Raw genomic sequence first — 26,666 nt, 5'->3', positions numbered from 1 at the left:
AAGGCATGAGTGTTATTGTGACAGATGGCAAATGTCACCCCCGGCTGATCTACCAGGAGTTTATCATCCAAACCAGCTTCAGCAGCAAAAAACCCAAGCTGGGTATCTAGACACAGAGGTCAGCATATTTCTGCCCAGTGCTGCTGCAGCTGTTTCTCTAAAAGCCACCTCCTTCGGTGGGCATTGCCTCCACCCGGCCACTCAGCCATCCACCCAGCCTGGTGCTCTGACCACCTGCCCAGCCACAGGCATTGGTTCAGAGGTGAGCCCCTGACTCAGGCCAATCAGAGTCTTCTCAGGGATTTGTCCCAACTGGAACAGGGAGGAAGCTCAGCAGGTATGCAGTGTGCCCAGAGGAAAAGCAGAAGTCTTTGTAGCCAGCTCTCCACTGTGTGCAAGGAGAGCGGGAAAGCAGTTGTCACAGCCAGGGGGACGCCTGCCAGCCCCGACTTCTCAGTTCCCTCACCCTGCCCACTACCAAGTTTGGTTTGGGCTTCTTCTAGCCCTACAGCAACCAAAGAGCTGTAGCGAATACTAGTGCTGTGTCAGTGATACGTGGGCCTACAGGAAAAATAGATGCCAGAGCCCTGCCTCGCTGCTCCACAGGGCCACTTCACAGGCAGCATCCACATGCGCATCAGCCAAGCTCCGGCTTAGGGGCATATCAGCGTGGATTTCCAAGGGAGAGAGCACAGGGCATTCTTGAAGCAGCACTGAGCCTTTATTCCCGGGTAAGCCGTAAATACCCCTGAATCCACAGGAAGCCTTCCGAGGCACACATACTGTACTCTGGCTATTCTTAGCGGTGTTCCGTGGTGAGGAAGAGTGCGGGATCCCTGTGGCGGCACGTCCTGGGGAAAGATGAGCTGGCCCTCAGCTGTGCTGCCCTGCTCAGTTCCTGCACTTAGTGATGCAGCTCACATTGCAGCCGGGGTTAAAGCCGAGGGGCTCCAAGACGCCTTTCTTAAGTGCGGCCAAGCTGGAAGTATGCCCAGGGGCCAACTCGACAGGCCTGACAGCTTAGAAGGATTCCCAGTCCCACGGGCCACACACGCTAACACGTTGACCCTCACCATGGTTCCTTTGTCTGGGCTCTTGGCTTTAGGTTTCTCTCGGTGTGGACTCTTCAGGAACCTCAGATGTCACTGGGGAACTGTCCAGGGACCACAGATTAACAGGGCCCTCCAAAGGGTCAGATTTCCTGTCTCAAATTTTCTCCTAAAAATATTCAAATGCATTGCTTAACAGCTTTATTAAGATCTATTTCTGTACTATCATACGCCCATTTTAAAAAGTATAATTGAGTGGTTTTCACATAGCCACACAGCTTTTCAATGTTCAACATAATCCACTTCAGAGCACTTCCATTACTATGGAAAGAAATGCTTTACCCCTTAGGTGCCATCCCTTAAAGCCCCAGACCTCTCTTAAATATGTAGAGATTCCACTGTTCCAGACATTTCCTATCAATGAAATCGCATAGCCAGTAGTCTGTCGTAGCTGGCTCTGGGATTTCTGTGTCGTGGCGCGGGTCAGTTTGTGTTCATGGCCGACTATTATTCCATCGTATGAACACATCACATTTAGTTTACTCTTTCCTCAGCTGGTAGATGTTTGGATTGTTTTCGCCTTTCGACTATCATGACTAATGCTGTTAGGACATTTACGTAAAAGTTTTTATTTGACATATATTTTCATTTCTTGTGCATGGGTACATGGCTAATAGTGAATCTGGGTAAAATAACTCTTACTGAGGAATTGGCCATGCTAATCCAATGCAACTGCATTATTTCTTTCTCTTTTTTTTGTACCGGGAATGGAATTCACGACCATGCACTTGCAAGGCAGGGCGTATGCCACTGAGCTACATCCCCAGCAGTAACTGCATTATTTGACAAGGCCACCAGTGATGTGGCCACATTCCCACAGTTGTCCTTTTTTTTTTAATTTTAGCCATCCTACTGGGTGAAAGTGGTATCTTGTGATGGTTCTTAATTCACTTTTCCCTGATAACTGATGATGTTATCTTTTCATGTATTTATTGGCCTTTTGCATATCACCTTGGGAGAAGTATCTATTTAGATTCTTTACCCATTTTTTAATGAGTTACTTGACTTGTTATCATTAAACGTAAATGTGCTTTCACTGTAAATACAGGTCTTATATACTTCCAAAATTTTTCGCCACACCACGGATTGACTTTCCACTTTTTCTTTTCTTTTTCTTTTTTTTTTTTTTTTTTTTCTTTTGGAGACAAGGTCTCACTATGCAGTTCAGACTGGCCTTGAGATCACTTTGTAGCCCGGGCTGGTCTCAAATTTCCAACGATCCTCCTGTCTCAGCCTCCTGAGAGATAGAATTACAGGCATGCGCCATCACACCTGGCTTGACATTTCACTTTTTTGATGATGGTCTTTAAAGCAAAGAAGTATTTAATTTTTATGTGTTCCATTTATCCATTTATACTTTTGTTTCTTTGCTACGTGTGTTCCGTGTTTTAGCTAAGGAACCATTCCCAAGCTGAAGATCACAAAGATTTTCTCTTACACTTTTCTCCCAAAACTTTTTCAGCTTGGGTCTTTAACCCATTTTGAGTTAATTTCTCAATGACATTTATGAGAAGGGATCCTGTTTCTTTTGTGTGTGGATATCCACTAATGCCAGCATCATTTGTTGAAAAGACTGATCCTTCTCCTTTGTACTGTTTTGGGTCCTATTTTAATAATAAACTGACCTTAAATGCGAGAGTTTATCCCCCAGATTTTCACCTATCCCATTTGTCAGAACCACAAATTCACAATGACTAATTTTTTGTACTCCCCTAAAATATAAACCGAGACCTGGGATTATGGTATCACCCTTTTGAAATTTCTCATTATTTCTTTAGGGACAGGCCATCCTCTCTCACCCACTAAGACTAAAACTAAAACCACTAAGGTTATAAGTCACTCCAGGGCAAGATCCTTCTTAGCCTAGAATACCTCTGTCCTCTTGAGTCATCCAATAATCCCCTCCTTGATCAATAAATACTGACGTTCTTGCTGCCTCGTGGCCTTCTGTTGCCACTATACTGCTATTTTGTCTCTAGTTCATTCTCTTTCTGTCTCTCTCTCTCTCTCTGTCTCTGTCTCTCTCTCTCTCTCTCTCTCTCTCTCTCTCTCTCTCTCTCTCTCTCTCTCTCTCTCTCATGCCATAACACCTGGCGGGAGATTGGAAACTCACTCAGGGTTCCCAGTACGTACTGACTGTATGTCTGTTCTCAGGTCAGTAGCATATTGATTACCACAGCTTTGTTGTAAGTTTTGAAGTTAGAAAGCTGAATCATCTCATTTTATTCTTCCCTTGAAGATTGTTTTAGCTATTATGAGTTCCTTGCATTGCCATAGGAGTTTCAGGATCAGCTTATTAATTTCTACAGAAAAGCTAACACAGATCTCATAAATGAATCTGTAGATATACTGGGAATATTTCCATTTTAGCAATATTGAGTCTTCTGATCTACGAACATGAGATGTCATTTCATTTATTTTGGAAGTTTTCTTGCATTTCTTTCAATATCTTATAGTTTTCAGCACATATGTCTTATATATCTTTTGTTAAGTTTATTCTAACTATTTTATTATTCTTGATCCTATTATAAAAGGAATTATTTTCTTAATTTCATTTTTGTATTATTCACTGGTAATGTCAGGGAACAGAACCAACTCTCATATATAGAACTTATGCCCTGCCACTTCGCTAAGCTCATTTTTTAGCTCTAGTAATATTTGTGTGTGTGTATCTTCATAGAGTGTTTTTTAGCTGAATAGTCATATGGCTTGTAAATGGATGTAGTTTTACTTCTTCCTTTTATTTCCTTTCTTGCCTCGTACAGTGTTGAATAGAAAATAGAGCAGACAAGTTTGTCTTGTTCCTTATTTTAGGGGAAATGCATTCGTCCAGTCTTTTATTATTATTATTATTATCATTATTATTATTATTGGTACCAGGAGTCAAATGCAGGACCTTGTGCTTGCCAGGCAGGTGCTGTGCCACCGAACTGTACCCCTGGCCCTTCAGCCTTTCATTATTAAGTGTGATGTGAACTGTGAGTCTTTTTTATACAGATGCTCCATGTTAGCTTAAGGCATTTCATTTCTCCTACTTTGCTGATTGTTGCTGCTTTATTTTTATTTGTTTTATCATAGAAGATGTTGGGTTTTGTTAAATGACTCGCCTGCTTTTTCCTGCTATAGGGTCTATTGATGATGATGTGGTTGTGTTTTCATCTGTTCTCATTACATTGGTTTTTGTTCTTATTTTGGGATTTTAAATCAACCTTGCATTCTACTATAACCCTCACTGGGTCACAGTGCGCAGACCTGTCTACTTGTTACAGCAGAAGACTCCTGGGTCTGTGTTCACGCTAAGTATTGTCTCTAGTTTTTTGGATTTTGTTTTTTTGTGTTTCTGCTGGTTGAGTCAGAATGACACTGGTTTCATAAATGATTTAGAAAGTGTTACGTCCTCTATTTTTGTAGAAGAATTTGTGAAGAATGGATAGTAATTAAATGTTTGATAACATTTACCAGTAAAAGTCACCCAGCTTTTCTTTGTGGGTAGTTCATGATTACTAATTCAACCTCTTGACTTATTATAACTCATTCAGATTTTCTATTTCTTTTTGAGTCAGTGTTGATGGTTTATGTCTTTCTAAGAACTTGTCCATTTCATATGTTATCTAATTTACTTGGCATATAATTATTCATAATATCCTTTATAATCTGTTTTATCTCAGTAAAATCAATAGTATTATTTCATCTTTCACTTATGATTTTAGTTACTTGAATTTTCATTTTTTGTGGGCAAGATAGGTAAAGATTTGTTAGTTTTGCTGAGCTCAAAGGAATAAAATTTAATTTCCTTTATTGTTTTATTGTTCTCTAGCTCATTTTATTTTCATGATAACATTTCCTTTTACTCAGCTTTTGGCTTGATTTGCTCTATTTGTGTGTGTGTGTGTATGTGTGTCTTATGGTGAAAGCTTAGGTTATTTTTTTATTTTAAAAAAAGAAAAAAGGAGTAAAAACAATTGTACAAAATTTCAAAGCAGAATATTCCCTAATATTTAACAATAGTTAATGTGTTGTGTATTTTTGTATTCAAAGTAGTTGTTCAGATTACCAGACATATATATGAAAAATTATCAAACAATGAAAGCACAAATTGTTCTTTTGTTAGGCTAACAGAGATTAGTAGTATAATTATCTGTCTTGTGTGTGTGCATATATATATATACACATATATATAATCTCTTTCTTGTTTCTTTTTTCTTTCTTTCTTTCTTTCTTTCTTTTTCTCCTTTCCCCCATCCCAGTTATTCTTTCCCTTGTAGACATTTCTTCCCCCTTTCTCTTTCACAATGTCTATTGTAATTTTGGATCCTACTAACTCCTTCAGGTTTTTATACTAAGAGACAACATGATGTTCACCCATGTGAGTCCAAACTCATAAGTATGACCTCAAGTTGCATCCACTTACCTACAAGAGCTTTGCGATTATCCTTCTTTACAGCTGAGTAGCTTTCCATTGTATAAAAAACCCATATCTTTCTTATCCATTCTGCAGTTGATGGGCAATCTCCCCTTGATTTTGTCCTGGTTCCATGTTGCACGGAGCATCGTTTTCTCTCCTTTTTATTCTATGAATTTCCTTTCAAATTAAATGTGTTTCTTGTATATAGCATATTGATGAATCTTGTTTCTCGATCCTCTCTGCCAGTGTTTCTTAGTGGACTGAGGCCATCCACAGTAATGGTTATGACCAACACACACTGGCTTGCCTCTGACATGCTATTTCCCTACCATTGTCTTCCTACTTTTTCCCTCCATTCAATTGCCTGCTCCACTCAGTGATCCCTCTCTGGGGCTTTCCGGGAATTGTGATCATCTTTATCTCCCTCTAGAATATCCTTCAGCATTCTTTGTAGGTTTGGTTTGATGGTCATGAATTCCTTCAGTTGTTCTTTGTCATAAAAATATGTTATTTCTCCATCAGTTTCAAAAGACAGTTTTGCACAGTATGTCAGTCTAGGTCTGAAGTGGTTTTCTTTCAGGACTTGAAATACTTCAAGACCTTCTTGACTTGATGGTGTGTTGAGAAGTCTGCCATGATTCTGGTGGGTTTTCCTTTACAAATGATCTGTTTCTTTTCTCTCACAGCTGTTAATAATCTGTTCTTGTGCTGAACTTCTGGGATCTTGATTATTATAAGCTTGGGTATACACTTATTTTGGTTATGGCTAATTGGAGTTTTATATGCCTCTCTTATCTGAGGCCAGGCCCTTTTCCCATGCTTGTGAAGTTTTCTACTATTACCTCTATAAATAAGTCTTTTTATATCATTTGTGTTGACTTTTTTTTTTTTTGCTGACATCATTCTTATTTTTCTTTGCATTATCCTGCAGCAATTGAATTGCTATTTCCTTGTTCCTTGTTAACTTTAAAGAGCTTTCCTTTTATAATCACTAGCTGAAATTCCATCTTCAAAGTCTAAAATTCTAACTTCAGTTGCATTCAGTTTTATCAGCTTTCAATGGAGTTTTTAATTTCCTGTACATCTCTTTGAATCTGTTTCATGCGTTCTAATTCTTTCCTATATTGTTCATTCAAGGACCTCATCATTTTTTTCTATGCTCCTCTTTTTTTTATTCTATGTCTTCTTTAGATATGCTCAGCAATTCTTTCATTATGGTTGTCATTTCTTCTTTTACCTGAGATATTATATCTGATCTGATTTCTTTTACAGACATGAAGTTGTTTCTTGACTTCAGTTGCTATCATTTTAGAAATTTCAAGTGCGAAACTCCCAGTTGTGATAACTCAGACCCCAGAATAAAATCCAAGGAAGCAAGAAATTAAATTTGGGGAGCAAAGGCTTTATTTAGGCCAGGCCTGGCAACGAGTCTCCGGGAGCCAATTTGGAGACTGCATGCCCCCAAGACTGGAGAAGGGGATTTTAAAAGGCCGGAGGGAAAAGTGGGGAGAAACAAAAGAAATCCGCAGAGCCGTTAAACTGTTGACCCAAGTCTGGAAACTATAAAGCTGTCCATTTAGTTCTGACAACATCGGGAGCCGTTGGCACCTTTTGAGTTACTCCCATCCTGCAGATAAGCATTATCTTGGAACAGCACATCTGCAATAACATTTGGAGAAGAAAGCAGAAAGTTAATTATCTCAGGACAGCCTGTTAACACTAACAGGTGGGAAGGGGTCAAAAGTTACAAGAAGCTGAAACTTAAGTTTTTACAAGGATTTGGAACCTAACCCTTTTGGTGCATTAGGGTTAAGCCACAACATTTTTTGTAATTTCTTTGAAGTTAAGCATTTCTTAAGAACAGCGCAATTAGCACATTTTATGACAGACTACCACCAGGTAGGGAAAGAGGGAAGGCAGTGCAGCACATTACAGAACAGAAAATATGGCGAGATTACATTCCTTGAGGAGAGCAAGGTCAGGTAAAGGTTATGCTAACAAGCAAGTCTCCCTGCATACAAGCAAGTTTAGATAAAAAGAAATCCTGTTTTCCTCAGCAGAGAATGGGGAAGCCTAGGAGTAATTAACAACTCCTGTTATTTGTAGAGGGCAACAATGGTTAACATATCAATTAGGTAAGGTTTTGCAATTCTTTACAGAGAAGAGCATTGATTAACATATTAATTAGGTCACCCAGAGGGAAAAGGAAAACACATTACAGTAAGGCCATGTTACAGGTAATTTGCTATAATACAAATATAACGAAGCTATTTTTCTTAGAGTACAACACCAGTAACTTCCATGTCTGTGTCTCTTGGACTTGCTCTGTGTGGGCTGGAGGTCTGAGGTTGAATTTTGCTCCTTTATCTTGACATTTTCCTGGGTTCCTCTGGATGAGCCATTTGTGGAATCCCAGATGCTTCCCATGTTGGCTACCCATGCAAATGGTAGGGGAACTGGCCGGGTGCCCGGGTTTCTCTGAACCTATTTGCCGAGGAAGGTGGTGGGCATGGGGCAGGTTTCTCTAGGCCCTTGTAGATACAGCAAGGTTTTCCTGATGCTCATGGGCATGCAAGGTTGAGGCTGCTTCTTCTTCTGGCCCTCACTGGCTACTGGCAGGGAGACTGCCAGACAGTGGATGGCAGGCATGCAGGGGCATGTTTGGCTGCTTCTCCTGACCCATCCTGATCCTTAGGTTATTGGCTTGAGGTCTTTTTCATCTTAACAGAGGTGTTTACAACTATAAATTTGGTCTTAAGAATGGCTTTAGTTCCATCCCATAAGTTTTAGTGTATTGTATTTTCATTTCATTGATCTCAAAACACTAATTTCTCTTGTGATTTCTTTTAAAGGCATTGGTTACTCAGCAATGTTATTAATTTATACATATTTAAGCATTTCTCAAACTTCTTTGTTATTGATATACAGGTTTGTTTCATTTTAGTGAAAAAACATACTTTGTATTATTTCAGTCTTTCAAAATTCTTGTCTCGGGGCCTAGCATGTAGCCTTTGTAGTTCCTTTGTTTATACCACCACCACCCCTTTTTTCTTTTCTTTTCTTTTTTTTTTGAGATGGTGTGTCTTGGTTACTTTTACTTTTCCTTATTGCAGGGACAAAATACCTGGTTCTCAAAATGAAGGAAGAAAAGGTTTATTTAGCTTACAGCTTCTGGAGGTTTCAGTCCATAATCAGCTGGTTTTAAGACAGGGTGGCATGGCCCTAAGGCAACATTTCAAGGCAGCAGCCAGTGCAAAGGGGGTAAAACAAGGCTTTTCTCCTCCCTTATATTGTACACAGGCTACCTCCCACTCCAAGGCAGGTGTAGCACTCACAAAATCTCTATGCCCTCCTATTGCACAGAATGAGGATATTTAGAAACTAAGGATCCTAGTTTCCTGCTAAGTCTCTTAGTTAAACTTCTAAACTCAGTTGACACAATGTATCAACCATAAACAGGGTTTCAGAAATTCTATTGAAAGTATGGGCAGCAGAAGCACTAATGTGAGGATAGCATCAGACCTAGAAGACAGGGCTACTGTCAGAGACACTTTATTCAGAGATACTTTAAAAATAAGATAATATGAAAAATGGATGCAATAGTGGCTAGATGATACAAAGAAGAGTAATCTAAGGTTAATCGGAATTAATTAGTGAAAAAAAACAGAACAGCACAAATGACATTTTAAAAATCTGTTTATTGAAATAACACCAGAAAACATTGCAAATATAGGGGAAAATGCAACACACAAATAACTGAGGCATGTAGAACCCCAAAAGCCATGATCAGAAAATAATTTTTCACAACACAAAACCCAGAAACCCAACATGAGGACTGAATCTTAAAAACCATTAGAGAAAAGAAACAAATCACATTTTTTTTATTTTAAAGAGGATAAACCCAAGGAAAATAAAACAACAGAACCAATCAAAATAAACTAGTATAAGTGATACAGGACTTCAAAAGCTTACATAATCAGCAATAATGCTTTTTGTTGTCTTCAAAAATAGCTGCAGATACCTCCAGATAGAGTAAAAATCAAATAGAATACAGTAGAAACAACAAAAACAAAACAATGAATGCAATAAAGGACTTCCAAATAAGCTAATAGCATATCCAAAGTGACTACTATAATATGTCTTGCTATCTTTTAAATAGCTGCTCATGCGTTCAGATTTAACATAATCAAACAAAATGAAAGAGAATAAAACTCAACCCAAGAAAACCCTGAAAATGGTACGGTTTCCAGGCTGGGCTCACATCCTGGTGAGGCCTGGTTCTCTCCCCGCACAGTCTGCGAATGGCACTGACTCACAGAGAGAGGCTTGGGTGTGGCTGTCCCCACTCCAGTAGTGACCCACACATGCGCTGGTTTCCAGGTGGGGATCACCTACTTGTGAGGCCTGGTTCTCTCCCTCTGCAGTCTATGAATCCAACAAATCACTTATAAAGATAAACATATTAGAATTACAGCAGATTTCTCAGACAACCTTTAAACACCAAAGGATTTGGAATGAAGTGTCTCAAGCCCTAAAAGAAAGCAACTTCCAACTCAGACTGATATGTCATACAAAAACATCTTTCAAAATTGACAGAGGGATAAGGTGTTCCTTTGAAGAGAGTCATGACCACTAAAGACAGCCTGAAGAAATTCATGATCACCAAACCAACACTTCAAAAACTTCTCAAGAATATCCTAGGAAGTGCCAGTGAGATTAACAATGCCTAAAGAAGTGTTTAGTCATTTTAGTTGCCAAAATATGATCTTTTATTTCAAAGGGTCTAATTTTTCTGAGTTCTTTATGAGAATGGGAAAAAATTTGCCAGCTATTTCTTAGAGGATTATATTTACAACATATAAAGAAGTATGAGCAGTCAATAAATATATTAAAAATGTGCAGTGGCTCTAGCCATTAGAGAAATGCAAATCTGACAGAACACTGAAATTCCATCTTACTCCAGAAAGAATGGTCATCATCAAGAAATGAAATAATAGTAACGGCTTATAAGGTAGCAGGGTAAAAGGAGCCCTTTCACATTCTTGGTAGGAATGTAAACTACTATAACCATTATGGAAATCAGTATGAAGATTCTTCAAAAAAATTAAAACTAGACATTCCAGTCAACCCTTCTAGATATCTTCTGAAAGACTTAAAGATAGCATATTACAAAGACTTGTACATATCATATTGATAGCAGCACTAATCATAATAGCTTGATCTTGGAAGCAGCTTTGGTATCCATCAAGAGATGAATGGACAAAGAAACTGATATTTATGCACAATGGAGTACTACTCTGCCATAAAGGAGGATATACTTGAGTCACTTGTAGAAAAATCTCAAGGATGGACCTTGAGACCATGATGTTAAGTGAAGTAAATCAGAAATGTGCGCTTAAATATCACCTGGTTTCTTTTCCATGAGAAACTCAAAATATAAATAAAAAAGCAAAATAAAACATAATTGGAAATAGGGAGATAGCTCTTTTGCAAATGGGGAGAGGGCCAAGAGATGGAGGGAGAGTGGAGGCCAGGAAAGAGGATGAGAAATAGCATTGAGATGAGTTAAGAACATGCACCAGTCCCAAGAGAAATGTAACTGGTATGCACTAAAAATGTGCTATCAAAAAATAAAAATTGGAGACTTCCAGGAGAACATGGCGGACAGATAGCAGCAGCTACGGAGGCTCTCTGAAAGACTCAGCTTAGAATTCAGGAATGGTGCTCAGTAAGGAATCATAAGCAGGAGGAGATATGCCCCGGTGACCCAAGAACGAACTGGGCTGAGAGGAACCAACTTGGAATGCAATCCTGGTGCTATAACAGGAACAGAAAAGCCTCAGTGTGGAAGCTGGAGCCTGCGCCATTGGAAGCCGCGATTTGGGTTTCCCGCCACCGCCGCTGCATCTACATCGGCTTGGCAAGGAGAGAGACGCGTGAAAGCTCTGAGAACGGGAATCGGCAAACGGAGTTGAAAACAGGATGGGCAGGGAGCTGTGCATTGACTTGCAGTGAGGTGAGTGAGAGAAATTGACACTCTTCCACAGTTTAGGACACTCCAATGGAGGACATTCTGGGACTGGGCAGACTTGTGGGATTGGGGCACTGCAGCAACTTCAGCCACGTATCCCCTCTCAAGCGGGATTGATGAGAAGTGCCTAGCCTACGTGACGCTGCTGGCTGAGACCCAGTAGGCTAGGACAACCCAGATCCCAGAGCCTGAGGGTGGCCTGGAAGGATGGTCCCCGCGTAGGCTGCCTGGTCTGCAACTTCCTGGTGTGCTGCGGTGGGCGGGAACACCTAGCCGGCGCAATTCGATCAGGCTGTGGCTGACAGGGAGGGAAGCTGGGCCTCCTATATACGCTTGCATGTATAAGGAACAAAGAATATGGGAAAAGGGAGCAACAAGAAAGGCCCTTCGGCCCCCAATCCTGAGAAACAGGCAATAGCGGTAACCGCACCAATAGACATAAAGTTCCATCTAGAGAGCCTCATAGACAAGTTCAGGAATGAAGTTATTAATGACCTGAAGCTAGAAGTAAGCAGAATAGTTAGAGAAATGCTAAACACCACCCAAGAAAAAACAGATGGTGGAATGGAAGAACAGATAAAGAGGGGAGAATTGTTTGATAGAGAAAATAGAGAAAGCATAGAATACGTGAAGCAGGTTCAAAGAGATTACCAGGAAACTAAAAAGTCTATCAAAAACTGGCATAACAGCTTGAAAGAAACTAAGAACAGACTATCTGAACTGGAGGGCAGACTTGTAATATGGGAGAATGAAATGAAAAACTTCTTAAAAGTAACAAAGAAACAAACAGCAATAATACAAAGACTAGAAGATGATAAGAGGATCCATAACTTAAGAATTAAGAACATAAAAGAAGAAGTAGGGACACAAACAAATGAACTACAAAAGCTACTCACAGAAATAATCCAGGAGAATTTTCCTAATTTAGCAAAAGGTAAAGATACTCAGTTGTATGAAGCATACAGGACCCCAGCCACCTACAACCCAAACGGAGCTACACCCAGGCATATAATAAAAATTCCAGAAATTCAATACAAGAACAGAATATTAAAAGCTGTCAGAGACAAGAAACAGACCACTTACAAGGGAACACCCATCAGAATTACAGCAGATTTCTCTGCACAAACCATCAAATCACGAAGAGCGTGGGGGGAAATAATTCAAGCTTTAAAAGATAATAATCTCCAGCCAAGACTGATATATCCTGCACAACTATCCCTGGAAATTGATGGAAAAACAAGGAGCTTCCAGGATAAAGAGGAACTAGGGGAATATGCAGCCACCAATTCAACTCTACAGAGAATACTGCAGGATATTCTAAAAAAGAAAAATACAAAGAATCCAGAAATAGTGGCAGAGAGGCCACAATGAATGGAGCAGAAAACAAAATGAAGAAGACAAACTGACAACTAATGACAGAAAAAGAGCTCAACAGAAATGAGACAGAGAAGATTGGATGATAGGAACAGCTATTTTGGAGAAAATGACATCTTAATAGGTAATACTGATTTAGTATCATCTTGTTTTGAAGTCTCATCTAGCTTTTGTTCTTCTGTCTCCAATGGTCTAAATAGGTTGCATCTTATTGGATTTTATTATGTACGATAGTATAAGAAAAAACCTTTTAAAGACAAGGAGATTATACAGAAACCATTGTTCATTTTCTGTTAGTCGATTCTAAATACTCTGTAATGCTGTCATTCTCTTAAATGGTTTTACATTGTTTTGATATATTTGATGCTACAGTATACAAAGTTATACTCAAAGATTTCAAGGAAAGAGACAATATGGTAACTACTTTTATGTAAGGATTATCTTGTGGTGAAACACTATTCTGCTTAAATGGTTATGTTTTGATCTGCGCTGTTTTGCTGTTATGCCCTCTTTTATCTCAATCTCCACTTCATTATTTACTTTTTTATTTTTATCCTTTTAATTAAGAGAAAAATAAATAAAAAATAGCAGGATATATTATAGTAACCCACTTTGACTTTCCATTATCTTGATTTAAAGCCCTGTATTACTCTCACCATCTTGTTTTTGACTGATGTTCCCCTATTCTGTTTTGGTTGATAGTACCAGGTTCAAAAGTTTAGGCAACAGCTGTGAAGATAGTGAGATTCATTATGACGCCCATTCTCGTTGACTATTATCTACTTTTGAAGACCTATAATGTCTCCAATGTTTTGGTTTTGTCATTTTGTTCTTTACTGTTTTATTCAATTTTATTATAACTGATGATATAGGCAATTCTATTAGAGATAGCGGGAGGCATTATGGTAACCATTGTTGATCACCTTGTATTATGCTTTTACATTATCTATTATGTCCACCCTTTTGATTTGATTGACTCTGTTCTGTTATGTCACATTTGGTTCTACTCCCTTCCAAAAAAGTAATAAGAACTGTGGGAGCAACAAAACCCAAAATGTGTAATTGTCATTGTACAAAAGAGAGGAAAAGAAAGTGCTCTAAATGATATAACTGCATGTATATTTAAGTGTATAAGATAGACAATGATATTACTGAGTTTTGTTGGATCATTGAACAGAACTGTTTGCAGTCTCACTGTTGGAACTTTACAAGCTTTAATTTTGTGACTTGAACAATTATTTCTAAGATGACAATATGTAATCCATTAACTAGTGATTTCCTACTGTTTATTTTTTTCTGTAAATCTGTATAACTTGTACCCTTTCTCTGCTTTTTTTTTCTCCTTAAATAAAATTTAAAAAAAATTAAAATTGGGGGAAAAAAGAACAATGCAGGTTGCCCAGAGATCATTGGACAGGTTCACTAAGGACAGCTGTCCAGTGACCAGGCAGTCTCACTCCTCTGGGTGGCTGCTGAGTTGGTGGTTTTCACTATTAATGTGGTCTGCGACTTTTCAAAGCAACCTTGGGGTGTGGGACTAGGACAAGAAACCGTGTGCGAAGCACCAAGAAGCAGCCTTTTCTTATTGAATACACATCCTCTGATTGTTGCAATTTGGTTGTTTTCCAGAATTTCCAGTGTTAATTTCCAAAGTTTGAAAGAAGTGGATTCTGACCATTTTTGCTAATGTTCTCATTTGCTTGTTTGTTTTTTTAAAAGTACTGGGGATTGAACTTAGGACCTTGCACTTGGCAGGCAGGCGCTTACACCACTGAGCTACATCCCCAGCAAATGTTCTCACTGTTTTCATACAAAAAACTCCCAGAAGTCGTTACTCTGCCATTCCTATCACCCCTTCAGTTTTGCATTCTACTCCAAGGCATTATTATATAACTTAATTTGGTTGTAAATCTGGTTGCAAATCAGTCACTTCAGAATTAAGCCACCTCCTAGAAAAATACGCAAAATATGCTTGCTTCATTCTGAGACCTCACACCCACCAGCGTACTCCAAGAAGTACTGTTCCTCTGTCAGACTATAATCGCCTTGGGTGTGGGAACAAGTAACTTTCATTCCTTTAGGCTGTCTGGCACAGAGCTTGAAGTAACGTAATTATAAATCAGAACCAAAGCAAATGTCTCAAGTTCTCACTTTTCTGAATGTCCCCACAACAGGCAATACAACCAAATAGCACCCGGGGAGCAGGCCAAAGTAGCTCCTCAGTTTATTTCTGTCTATGATGTGAAATACAGTCTTGCCCTGAACCAAGAGTTCTCTGTCCCAATCTGTAAGAAATTTCCTATTGGAATCACCCTCTTGACATTCTAGGCTAGAAATCTCATATGCTAAGGTCCAGGGGAGTAGCTCAGAGGTAGGGTACTTGTCTAGCATGTATAAGAGGACCTAGATCCATTATCAGTATTGCTAAAAGAGAAAAGGAAAAAACCTCTGAGAAGAGTCTCTTGTTTCAAAACTTACAAAATGTACCAGAAAGTTTTTCCCTTGAGCCCAAATAGTAACTGCTCAAGACAACAGTTTATACGGTGAACTCCAGGGATTTGCCACAATCCAGCCAAGCATGTGTGTACATATTTCCATGATATTAAAAATTCAGCAAGAAATGATGATGTTTCACATTCAGCTTTAATGTATTGTTGAATAGTGTGTGTGTGTGTGTGTGTGTGTGTGTGTGTGTGTGTGTACAGTGTTCTAATCTATGGGTTTTATATCCTCAGATTCAACCAACAACGGATGGAAAATATTTTTTAAAAATGCATGTGCAGTGAACATGTATAGCCAATCTTCTTATGTTATTCCCTAAATAACATAATATAACAACTGCTCACATAACTTCAACACTGTGCTAGTTATTATAAGTAATCTAAAGAACACAAAATTAGAGAGGATGTGCATAGTTGTCTACATTTGTCCTGGTACCAATCTCCCAATGATAACAGGAGGTGATGGTATTCATGTAAACAGAGTTCTTTTACAGTCTTTTCAAATGCCTGCTGGATAACAGTGGACATTTGTCCACCAGAGACATCTGGACTCAGTGGCTATGATGGAGGTCCAGGGGTCCCTGTGAGGGAGCCATCTCCTGTCTCTCTGAAGGAGTCCTGCCTCACTGAGCGCAGTCCAGACCTTCCTCCCCAAAGTGGCTGGAGGAGCCCAGGTCCTCTCCTCCTCACTGGGGAAATCGTATGACTCAGGCTAGGCCGACTGGGTGTTTCTGCCAAAGTCACAGAGCAGTGAGGTCATCTATCCAGGGAGCAGAGCTGGGCAGCTAGGGAGAGAGGCAGAGGACCAACCCTCTCCCTGTGGCTTCTGGGTCAGGGCCACAGCCACCCTCAACCCTCCACCTTGCTCACCACGTCCTTCTCTCAGCCCTGCAGCCCTAAACACTCCCCACACAGACTCATCCCTGCCTCAGGCCATGATACGTGAAGACTGTGTCTCTTTCTCAGGCCCTGTGCCATCCCTTACTCTGTTACTTTTATTATAAGTATCGTGCATACCACCTGTCATCATTTATATCTGTGGCCCCCAGGCCTCAGGAGTTTGCATTGTGCATTTGTGATTGGTTCATTGTCTAGTGCTTGGATTGGGGCTGTGAGTGATACACTGGCCTAGGGGTGGAGCCAGGATGTGATGTAATGGCAGGAAGAAGATGCGTCTTGCTCTTTTGCTGGTTTCTGCCTTGCTGTTTGCAGCCACCACGAACTGCGGTCCTGCCATGCCAGCCTGCCTTGGAGCCAACTGAGTACGGACTGAAACCTCCAAAAACTGTAAGAAATAAACTTTTCCTTTCCCAACTTGGGTTTCAGGTATTTTGTCTCAGCAACGAGTATAAAGTAACTAAGACACCACCTTCCTCTCCCCAGTTCTGGAGACAGTGTTGGGACTGCAGATGTGCACCACCACGCCCAGCCTGTGCTTTCTTAACAGTTAAGAACCCAGAGCCTGCCTGTGGATGATTTGGATGTTGAGTTTAAGGAGTGGGTTTCAAGCCTTGGTAAAAGTGGGTTACAACCAACTTCTTCTAATGTCCTCATAGCGAGCCTCTGCATGCCAGAACCGATTCTACATCCCCAGAGGCAGTGTGGCCAGTCCCTGCTTCAACTCCCTCCTTCTCCTCGTCCTCCTCGTCGTCCTCGTCATCGTAGTCCTCCTCCTCATCCTCCTCATCCTCCTCCTTGTCCTCCTTGTCCTCCTCGTCATCGTCCTGGTCGTCATCCTCCTCTTCCTCCTCCTCCTCCTCCTCCTCCTCCTCCTCCTCCTCTATCCAACCTCAAAGTCCTACTTTAAGTACAATCACCCACACCTGACAATCGCTGTACCCCAAAGGGGAGGGAGTCTGGGGCCTTCTGAGGGCAACCTGGCTCTGCAGTGTAGTCATGAGGGTCTCTCTGGTAAGGAGCTGATAAAGAAGCAAGCAGGCTCCTTCTTGGGCCTGCCCTGTCCTGACCCCAGGCTCTATCCCAGGGTCACCCAGCCAGAGCCAGGACTAGGTTGGTTCCCTGAGAGCTGTGAGTCCCAGGGCCCTTGTTGGGAGCTTCAGGCGCCCCCGGAGCTGGTCTGGTGCATGGCGGACAGGAAGCTGTGGCCCCGGAGTCAGAGGCCTGCAGAGCCCAGGAGCCAGCAGGGCCCAGGGTAGAAGTGTGATGTTGCATGTTGGGTTTCCTTACTTCCAAATCACAGTGTTCAATTTTATTCCTATCCTTTAGTTTTGGTAGAAAATACAAGCAATTATTTGCATGTCCCATGCCAAAAGATTCTGGACGGTTGTCCAGTCGCTGCTGTGACTGATTCCAAGTACACAGAGCATGCTGCCAAGAAGATGGAGAGCCGCAGGGAAACCTGCCAGTGCTCAGGAAAGCTGAGCTGCGCACATTCAGGGTAGGATCTGTGGCCTCAAAGAGACAGGAAGAGCACACAGAGCATGGAAAACTAGAAACCTTGACTAAAACTCCAAAATAGAAGAGATACGAGAAAGAGCAGCAAGACTCGAATATTAGATCCACTCGGCATGCATTCAGCTCACAAGGTCGCCATGCGCTGCCCCTTTGTCCTGCTGCTCAGGGCAGGGACGGAGGGGTCTCGGTGGCAGCTCAGTCACCAGGACAGAGGTGTGGTGCTTCAGGCTGCTAAAGGCTCGCCTCTTACGCCACGAGGGATCACTTGCACAGAGATGTCCTCCACCACAGTCTTCCAGCAAAAGATGTTCTCTGCGGGGCTGTGCGGGGCTCATGCCTGTAGTCCCACCTACTCAGCAGGCTGAGGTGGGAGCACGGCTGGAATCCAGGAATTCAAGGTCAGCCTGGGCAACATAAACTCGGCTCAAAAGAATTTTTTTTCTTTTTAATTTTTGCATTGCCAAATGAATGTGTGTTCTTTGAGAAAATCTGAGAAGGAAAGAAAACTTAAAATCACATATCTGGTCTTCATTCAAATGCCATCATAATAATCATCTGGTCTTTTTTTTAAGTTTTTTTTTCCCTACCAAGAGATTTTTTTTTTTTTTTTTTTGTTACCTAGCAGGAATTAGTCACTCATTGTATATCATTCTTTTCCCTTTTTTTTAAAAACTTAATGTTCATCTTCATTAATTTTTTCTCCAAGGCACACATGAACTGTCCCAGACCCAAGGCAGATTTTTAGTGATAGTGACCCTCACTCAATAAATGCTAAGCCTGGGGCTGGGGATTTAGCTCAGCGGCATAAGCGCCTGCCTTGAAAGCAGGCAGTCGTGAGTTCGATCCCCGGTACCGATAAAAAGGAAAAAGATAAAAAAATAAATAAATGCTAAGCCTGGGGTCTGTGCCCTTGGGCACAGCAAAAGCTAGATGGAAACTTTCCGTGTCCAGCCCTTGTTTTCTACGACAGGGACATACACAAGAGAGGCAGCGGGCCCTTCCCTGGAGGGAAGGAAAGAGACTTTCTCTGCGTAGGCTGTGCAGCAAGGAGCCTGGATCCTCACTCCACTCTTTGGAATGTAAAACTGTCTCTCCCGGGACATAATAACCCAGAGCTGGAGCCGCTGGAAATGTAAACACATAACTCTGGAGTGAAGTAAAGATCTCTAGAGTGCTCCACTACCTCAACAACTGTAAATTAACTTCTGGGGCTCGATCCTCACTCCGTGCTGGGGATTGAATGTACTTATCCCCCTCGAATTCATTTGTTGAGCCCTGTACAGCAGTGCGATGGTATGTGGAGACCGGGCCTTGACAGTTAGGGTCAGATGAGGTCAGGAGGGCAAGGGATTAGCACACAGGCTGGAAGAGACCAAACAGCTTGCTGTCTCTCACCTGGTGACACAGTGAGAAGGCAGCCATCTGTCAACCGGGAGCATCCTCTCCAGACACGGTACTGCTGGCATGTAGATCTTGAACTTCCAGCTCGCAAAACTGTGAGAAATAAATGTCTATTGCTTAGCAGTTAAGCCATCCAGTCTTGGTATTTTGTGACGGCAACCCCAGCTGACTCACACACCTAAGATGCCAAGTTTTAGCAAAATTTGTTCTAAAGTCTGCAGAAACACAAAAACATTTTCTCTACACCCTGCAACTTTATAACACAATGTTGCTTTTCCTACAAAGCGCTAGTGCTGTTGTGGAATGTGGTCCTTAAGATCAACCTCATAAGTGAAAGTATTTCATTTGCAGTTCTAACTTAATAAATTTTCTCCAAAACCTTCACCTATATATAAACATGTTGCTTTTTCTAAGTCCAAAATAACATGTAAAGTATGTATCTTTGATTTCCAGCTGGCTCCAGAATATCATCCTTGGTTTCCTGGCTGAATATTCAACATTAAAGAATAAATAAACAAAAACCACAAATAACAAAGCTAGGTTCTCCACCTAGCCAAGCATTAAAATCATCTGGGAATCTCTTCAGACAGGCAGTCCAAAGATTGCTCTATGCAGAGGACAGGAAAGGAGTGAAAAAACAAAAACCAAAGATTAAAAGTACCTCCAGGATCCAGGACAGCCCTGTTTTCCTTGGCATTTCTTCACAGCCACAGAAACACCAGGAGAGAGACTCAGGTGGGTAGTGAAAGCCTTCAGGCTGTGGGCTTCTCACCCGGAGTCCTAACAGATAGTAACCCTCAGGGCTGGAAGGCAGGGATATGGGAGGAGCTGGCAAGCTGTGGGTAGGACACCAGACCGAACCAGAACCACTGTAGTCTGCTTAAGGGAACAGCAATGACTTGCTATCAGAAGCAAAGCCCACAAGAAAGTGCCATGGTTTGCATGTGGTTTGAGTCTGTCCCCTAAAGATTCCTCTGTAAGGAACGTGCTCATAGGTAAGACAATGTTGAAATGGTGGAACCTTTGGTGGTGAAAGGAAATTAGGTCTTGGGGAGCCACCTCACAAATGTACCCATGCTGTCCTACAGGGCTGGATGAGGTCTCATGGGACTAGATCAGTGCCCTCAAAAGTGGGCTGCTATAAAGCAAATCTACCACACCTGCTGAATTCTTTCTATACAAGACCATTTCCCTTCTTCTTCTCTACTGTGTTGTAATGCAGCAGATGTAGTTGCCAGATAAAGTTGCCTGAATTAGCCGCCAGAACTCTGAACCAAAGCAAAGCATTCTTTATAAAGTACCCAGCCTCTGGTATCTTCAAACTCACAGCCTTGCACTTACCAGGCAAGTGCTTGAGCCACTGAGCTAAATCTCCAGCCCAGCCTCTGGTATCTTGTTACAACCATGTAGCACACTAAGCTAGAGGCTTCTTGGGAGGGAAAGTCTTTCACAATGAGAAATGCAAGGTGACTCTGATGCAGGATCCCTGCCCTTCCAACTTTGCCCAGTGGGACTCTAAAACTCTGTAGCAATGCCAAGATACCTGCCCCATTCAGGAACAATTCTTCTCTGCTTCCAATACACCCCCTGACACCAGAGCTGTCAGGTCACTCCAGCACTCCTCCCCAAGAGTCACTTCTCTCCTTGTCCTTCCCATCCCACTCTGCAGGAGGTTCCTGGAAGCTGCAGCTAGGTCTTGTGGTGCAAGGTCAAAATGCCCCACCTTGATTGTTCTCAAGCAGAAGCCAAGGAACAGAGAGAGACGCTTTCATCTTGAATCCATTTCTGTTCTTGACAACCCAGGGTTCATGCCAGGCAGCAGCCTGTGGCAGGATTTTAAAATATTAAAAACCCATGTGTCTGACAACAGCTCCAAACCAATCAACTGCCAGGGAGCAGCTCCCTAGCTCTTGGCATTGATAACTACCCAGTAACAAGTACCTTTATCTTAACTCCACTGCTGAAGCTTGCATGGCAGAGGTGCCGACCATTCAGCAGAAGTTCAGCAGTGACTGAACTTCTGCAGGTTCCCAGGCCATGGGAACTTAGGAGCCCTGGTAGGAAGAGCCTGAGAGAACATGGCAACAGTGGCCATGAAATGCTCCCCCACAGGTTTTCAAAGTTCAGCCCAGGCAACCTCTTTCACCTGGCTTCTCTTAGCAAGTCATAGGGTTCCCCTAAGCAGGGCAGGGGTTTTCTGTCTGTGTCCATGTCCTAGCCCAGCAGGCTAGCTCTGCCCTCCAGCCCCAGGCAGACTTTCTCTGAGACCTGAAGCCTTTAGGCTTTCATCACCCATTGTGAGCCTCTGTCCCAGTGTCCTGGTTTTGGGTGTATTCTCATGGGGGTTCACAAGATCCAAATGAGTTTTCATAATAATGCCAAAAATGTTATTTGCCTCTTTTATTTTATTGGGATTTGCACTGCTGTTGATGGGTAAAATTTCTATTGCTTATCTGGGTATGATGGTTGTCTTGAGAAAAACACTGTGGAACAAAGGTGTGAGCCAATCAGGATGCACACTTTCCCTGTTGTGTTTTTTTTTTTAATATTCTAAATATTAGAGAAACGCAATTAGCAAAGATTTTTCTACACTCTGCAGGCTGTCTCCTCACTCTGTTGATTGTTTCCTTTGTTGTGCAGAGGCTTTTTAATTTAAAGTAGTCTCATTTGTTGATTCTTGATATTATCTCCTGTGCTAGTGGGGTCCCATTCAGGAAGAAAATCTTTGCTTGTGCCTATGACTTGTAAGTGTTTCCCCTGGGTTTTCTCCTAGCAATTTCAAGGTTTAAAGCTAGGTCTTTGATCCATTTTGGTCTGATTTTAGGACTCGATGAGAGAACATACATTTTTCCATGAAAGACAGTTTTTACTTGAAAGAATAAGCTTTTGGCTGGGATCTAGTTCAGTACCATGAGTGCTTGCCTGGCAAGTGTGAGGTCGTGGGTTCGATCCCCAATACAAAAAAAAAAAAGAATAAGTTTTCATTTTACCTGAAAGATTGGTGAATTACAATGATTATTCAGTGTTGGCAATCTGACAGATAGTTCTTTTTTTTTTTTAATTTAAAGAGAAAAAAAAGAAAAGACATTTTAAAAAAAAGCAGTAAAAAGATACAAATAATACAGTATTTCAAGAAAAAAATATACAGTAAGAAATCACCAGTTAATAGGTTACATATTATCTCCCCAGGAACAGTTGTCCAAATTACAAAATTAAAGCATATAAAGTGGACATTCATACAGTGAAATTGGAGACAGTTCTGTTCAGTGATCCAACAAAAGCTCAGTAATATGGTTTTCCATCCTACATACTCAAACGTACCTGTGGTTATATCCCTTAGTCCACCTTTCTTTCCTCTCTTTTTTTACAATAACAATTAGAAATTTTTGGGTTTTATTACTCCCACGGTTCTTATTACTTTTTTTTTGAAGAGAATAAAACCAAATGTGACTAAGCAAAACAGAGTCAGTTAGAACAGAAGAATGGACATAGTACATGATGCAAAAATAGAATACCAGGTGATCAAAAGTGGTTACCATTGTGCCTCTTGCTATTTTTAAAAAGAGTTGCTTGTATCATCAGGTATAATAGAATTGATCAAAACAGTACAGAACAAGACCAATAAAACCTACACTGAAGACCTTGCAGGACTTTAAAAAAAGGATAATAGTCAAACCATAATGGGCATCATAGTATATCTTATTGCCTTGAAAGTGGTTGGCTATACCCTGAAACTTGATACTATCAAACAAAATAGAATATAGAACAATCAGACAGAACAAGATGGGGAGAGCAATACTGGGGTTCAAATCAGGTTAATAGGAAAACCAAGAAAGTTACTATAATATGTCCCACTATTTTTAATTTAGTTTTCCCTTAATTAAAAAAATAAGAGAAAATAGATTAATTTTTTAAAAGGGGGGGGATTTAGATAAGAGAGGACATTGTAACAGAAAAATGCAGGGCAGAACCTAACCACTCAAGCATCATTGTGTTTCACCACCTGATAATCTAACATCATAGTAGTCACCATAGTGCCTCTTTCCTTGAATTATTTGAGTGTAACTTCGTATGCTATAACATCAAGCATATCAAGACAGTGTGAAACCACTCAAGAGAATGCAAGAATTACAGGGTATTTAGAATCAGCTAATAGAAAACGAACAACGGTTTCTTTATTATCTCTTTGCCTATAAAGAATTTTATTTATACTATAGCATATAGTGAAATATAGTAAGATACAACATGTTCAAACCAGTGGGCTTTTCCAGTCCGCGGGCTGCGGAAGCTGAAAGGGCTGTGATTCACTCTCACCTGTGCGACGCCCGGGGCGTCCAGAGAAGCAGCCAGGCGAACAGTAAAACATGAACGGAAGAGTGGATTATTTGGTCACAGAGGAAGAGATCGATCTTACCAGAAGACCCTCAGGTCTGGGCTTCAACATCGTCGGTGGGACAGCTCAGCAGTATGTCTCTAATGACAGTGGCATCTACGTCAGCAGCATCAAAGAGAACGGGGCTGCAGCCCAGGATGGGCGACTCCAGGAGGGTGACAGATCCTCTCGGTAAATGGCCACGACCTAAAGAACCTGCAGCACCAAGATGCTGTAGCCCTTTTCCGAAATGCTGGCTATGCTGTGTCCCTGAGAGTGCAACACAGGTGACAGGTGCAGAATGGACCTACAAGCCATCGAGGTGAAGGGGAGCCAGGTAGTATTCCCATAGCTGCGGTGCTGCTGCCAGTGGTTGCCCTCACCGCGGTAGAGCCTGGGCCTTCATGAGATACCGGCAACAGCTTTGCAAGGCTTGTTCTCTTCGGGCTCCCAGTGAACTTACCATTTCTTCGACTTCCTTCCCTGCCATTCTCCCATATCTTTCCTTCTCTCTTTGTAGCCAAAAAATGATTTAAAGTGAATGATTCCCACTGTAAACTTTGCTGTTCAAAATCCCCAAGTCTTTGTATTCTAATACAAAGTTGCAGAGAGAAAAGTTAACTGAGAAATGAGCCAGTCAGAAAGTTCCCACAGAGAAAGGGAACAAACTAAGGACTCTTAAGGAGCTGACAGTCTAGTTAACAAAAGATTTCCTAAATAGGTGAAATCTTAAGAGTACTGTATATCATCCATCTGGTTAAGTAACCATTAAGTTAGCCATGTTGAGCATGATGCAGTACAAAGATGTGCAGATGACTGTTGTCACAGTTTTTAGAAATTCAGAAAAGGAAGCTGTCACTTAATGGCATCAGGTTAGGGTGGAAAGGTATGGCATTTAAAAATAAAGAATCCTTGCCTCTGGATCAACTATTGATACAGGGAGAACCTGACCATAAACAATCCTGGCATACTTTTTGCCTTTCAACCTGAATTGTTTGATACTTTTCGAAGCTCATTTAGATAACCAGACTCATTGTGGGTTCTACAGAGAAACACCAGTATTCCAGCTTTCATCTCCCCACTCCTGTATGTGACGTCATGTTCAGCAGCTACATGGGCCTGCTTACCTCCCAGGATTCCCTCAGGCCTTGGACATTAACTCTTGAAAGAACTTGTGACACAAAATGGGGCAAATGGCAAGTAGAAAAGAAAATAATTTAGATTTTTGTTTGTTTGTTTGTATACAAAACAAACACCTGACCCATCATTGGTAGTCAGTTGCACCTAAATTTAGGTTTTCTTGGATGTGCAACAGCATTCAAAAACCAAACATTTTAAAGTTTTATGTAAGAATGTTATTCATTATAATGATTATATGGAGAACTAAAGTTGTAAAATAATCATGTTGTGTATAGACTAAATCTAATATTTCTGCCACCTAAATTAATGGTGAAAGTTTTGAAAATTAAGTATAGATATTTTCAAGACACTGTTTAAATTATTTCTCCATGTTGTATATATAACATGCTATTATAATACGATGTTCCTTGTTTCAATCATTATTTCTTTTACTGCAAAGTTTTAACTTTTGTGTGAATGGTTTCATTAATTAATTGAAACCCCTAACTATGTGTGATGGAAAAAGTTTTGTTTGTTATTGCATTCTTTGCCAGAGTCTGTACCAAACTTTGCTCAGTATATGCTGTTTGTTCATGTGTCACAACTCTTGAGATCTAAGCATCGTTATACAGACTAAAAATTAGAGAGTAAATTACTTTCCTAAGATACTAAAAGTGATAATAATAGAATCAAGAGATAAAAGCCAAAAAAAAAAAAAAACCAGTGGAAACAGATGTACCACAGCTTGATGGGACTTCAAAACAAGATGATATTAAATCAGCACTAGCTTTTATGTTGTGTTGTTTTCTTCAAAATAGCTATTTGTACTATCATAGATACTAAATTCAAACAACCCAGGTTAAAACCATTGTGGTTAATGAGTGAAAACATTATATGGCTTCAAACCAATATGATTGGGAATCATGATTACCACATACTTTTATGTATTCTTATCATTTCTTACACTAGGGAAACTATTTGGTATTTATATATGTGAGTTTGATTTATTTCACTTATAAGTATGGTCTCAAGCTGCATCCATTTATTTATAAATGTCTCAATGTGATCCTTCTTTATAGCTGAGTAGTACTCCATTGTATAAAAATACCACAACTTTTTTATCCATTCTTCAGTTGATGGACACTTAGGTTGTTTCCAAGATCTGGCTATTACAAATTGTGCTGCTATAAACATGGATGCACATATATCACTGTGGTATGATGCTTTCAGTTCTTCTGGGAAGATGCCTAGAAGAGGAATACCTGGGTCAAATGGGGCTTCCAGTCCCAGTTTTCTGAGAAATCTCCAGACTGACCTCCACAATGGTTGCACTAGTCTACATTCCCACCAACAGTGCAGGAAAGTTTCTTTTTCCCCACAGCCTCTCCAGCATTTGTTGTTGGTGGTTTTCTTGATCTTGGCCATTCTTTCAGGAGTGAGATGAAATCTCAGTGTGGTTTTAATTTGCATTTCTCTAATGAGTAATGATGATGAACATTTTTTCATATATTTATTTGCCGTTTGTATTTCTTCAACAGAGAATTGTTTATTCATCTCAGATGCCCACTTTTGGATTGGGTCTTTGAATTTTGAGGGTTTGATTTTTTTAAATTCTTTATATGTTTTAGACAGAAGTCCTTTATCTGAGGGGCAGTTCACTAAGATTTTTTTCCCAGTTTGTGGGTTTTCTTTTCACTATGCTGGAGATTTCTTTTGACATGCAGAAACTTTTTAATAAGAGGTGATCCCAGTTATTTTTTTTTAATTTTATTTAAGGAGAAAAGAAAAAAGAAACAGTGAAAGGGTACAAGTTATACAGATTTACAGAAGACAAAAATGAACAGTAGGAAATCACTAGTTAATGGATTACATATTGCCATCTTAGAAATAATTGTTCAAGTCACAAGATTAAAGCTTGTAGAGTGGACATTCCAACAAT

General features: G+C 40.6%; 2 long non-coding RNA genes and 1 pseudogene across 3 annotated transcripts in view; 2 read left to right on the top strand and 1 right to left on the bottom strand.

Moving 5' to 3' along the window:
- Nucleotides 1–319: 319 nt before the first annotated feature.
- LOC134478260 (uncharacterized) overlaps nt 320–26,666 on the top strand; it is a 48,687-nt gene continuing 22,340 nt past the window's right edge. The window contains exon 1 of one of the 2 annotated variants that reach the window (XR_010050755.1): nt 320–731. This is a non-coding gene — a long non-coding RNA (uncharacterized LOC134478260). The remainder of the gene's footprint in view (nt 732–26,666) is intronic. The other variant, XR_010050754.1, reaches the window with a different exon arrangement.
- LOC106025381 (uncharacterized) lies at nt 17,615–20,025 on the bottom strand. The gene is made up of 3 exons (XR_001198982.3): nt 19,898–20,025; nt 19,231–19,329; nt 17,615–18,324 (listed from the first exon to the last, which is right to left on the bottom strand). It is a non-coding gene; the product is annotated as an uncharacterized LOC106025381 (long non-coding RNA).
- On the top strand, nt 22,889–25,692 carry LOC134478259 (synaptojanin-2-binding protein-like; annotated as a pseudogene).

Source organism: Cavia porcellus, unplaced genomic scaffold, assembly GCF_034190915.1.
Source record: "Cavia porcellus strain 051 isolate PalLab524CR breed Dunkin Hartley unplaced genomic scaffold, mCavPor4.1 scaffold_12, whole genome shotgun sequence".
NCBI lineage: Eukaryota > Metazoa > Chordata > Mammalia > Rodentia > Caviidae > Cavia > Cavia porcellus.
The sequence above is the reverse complement of the archived record's forward strand: the minus strand, read 5'-3'. Positions and strand labels throughout refer to the sequence as shown.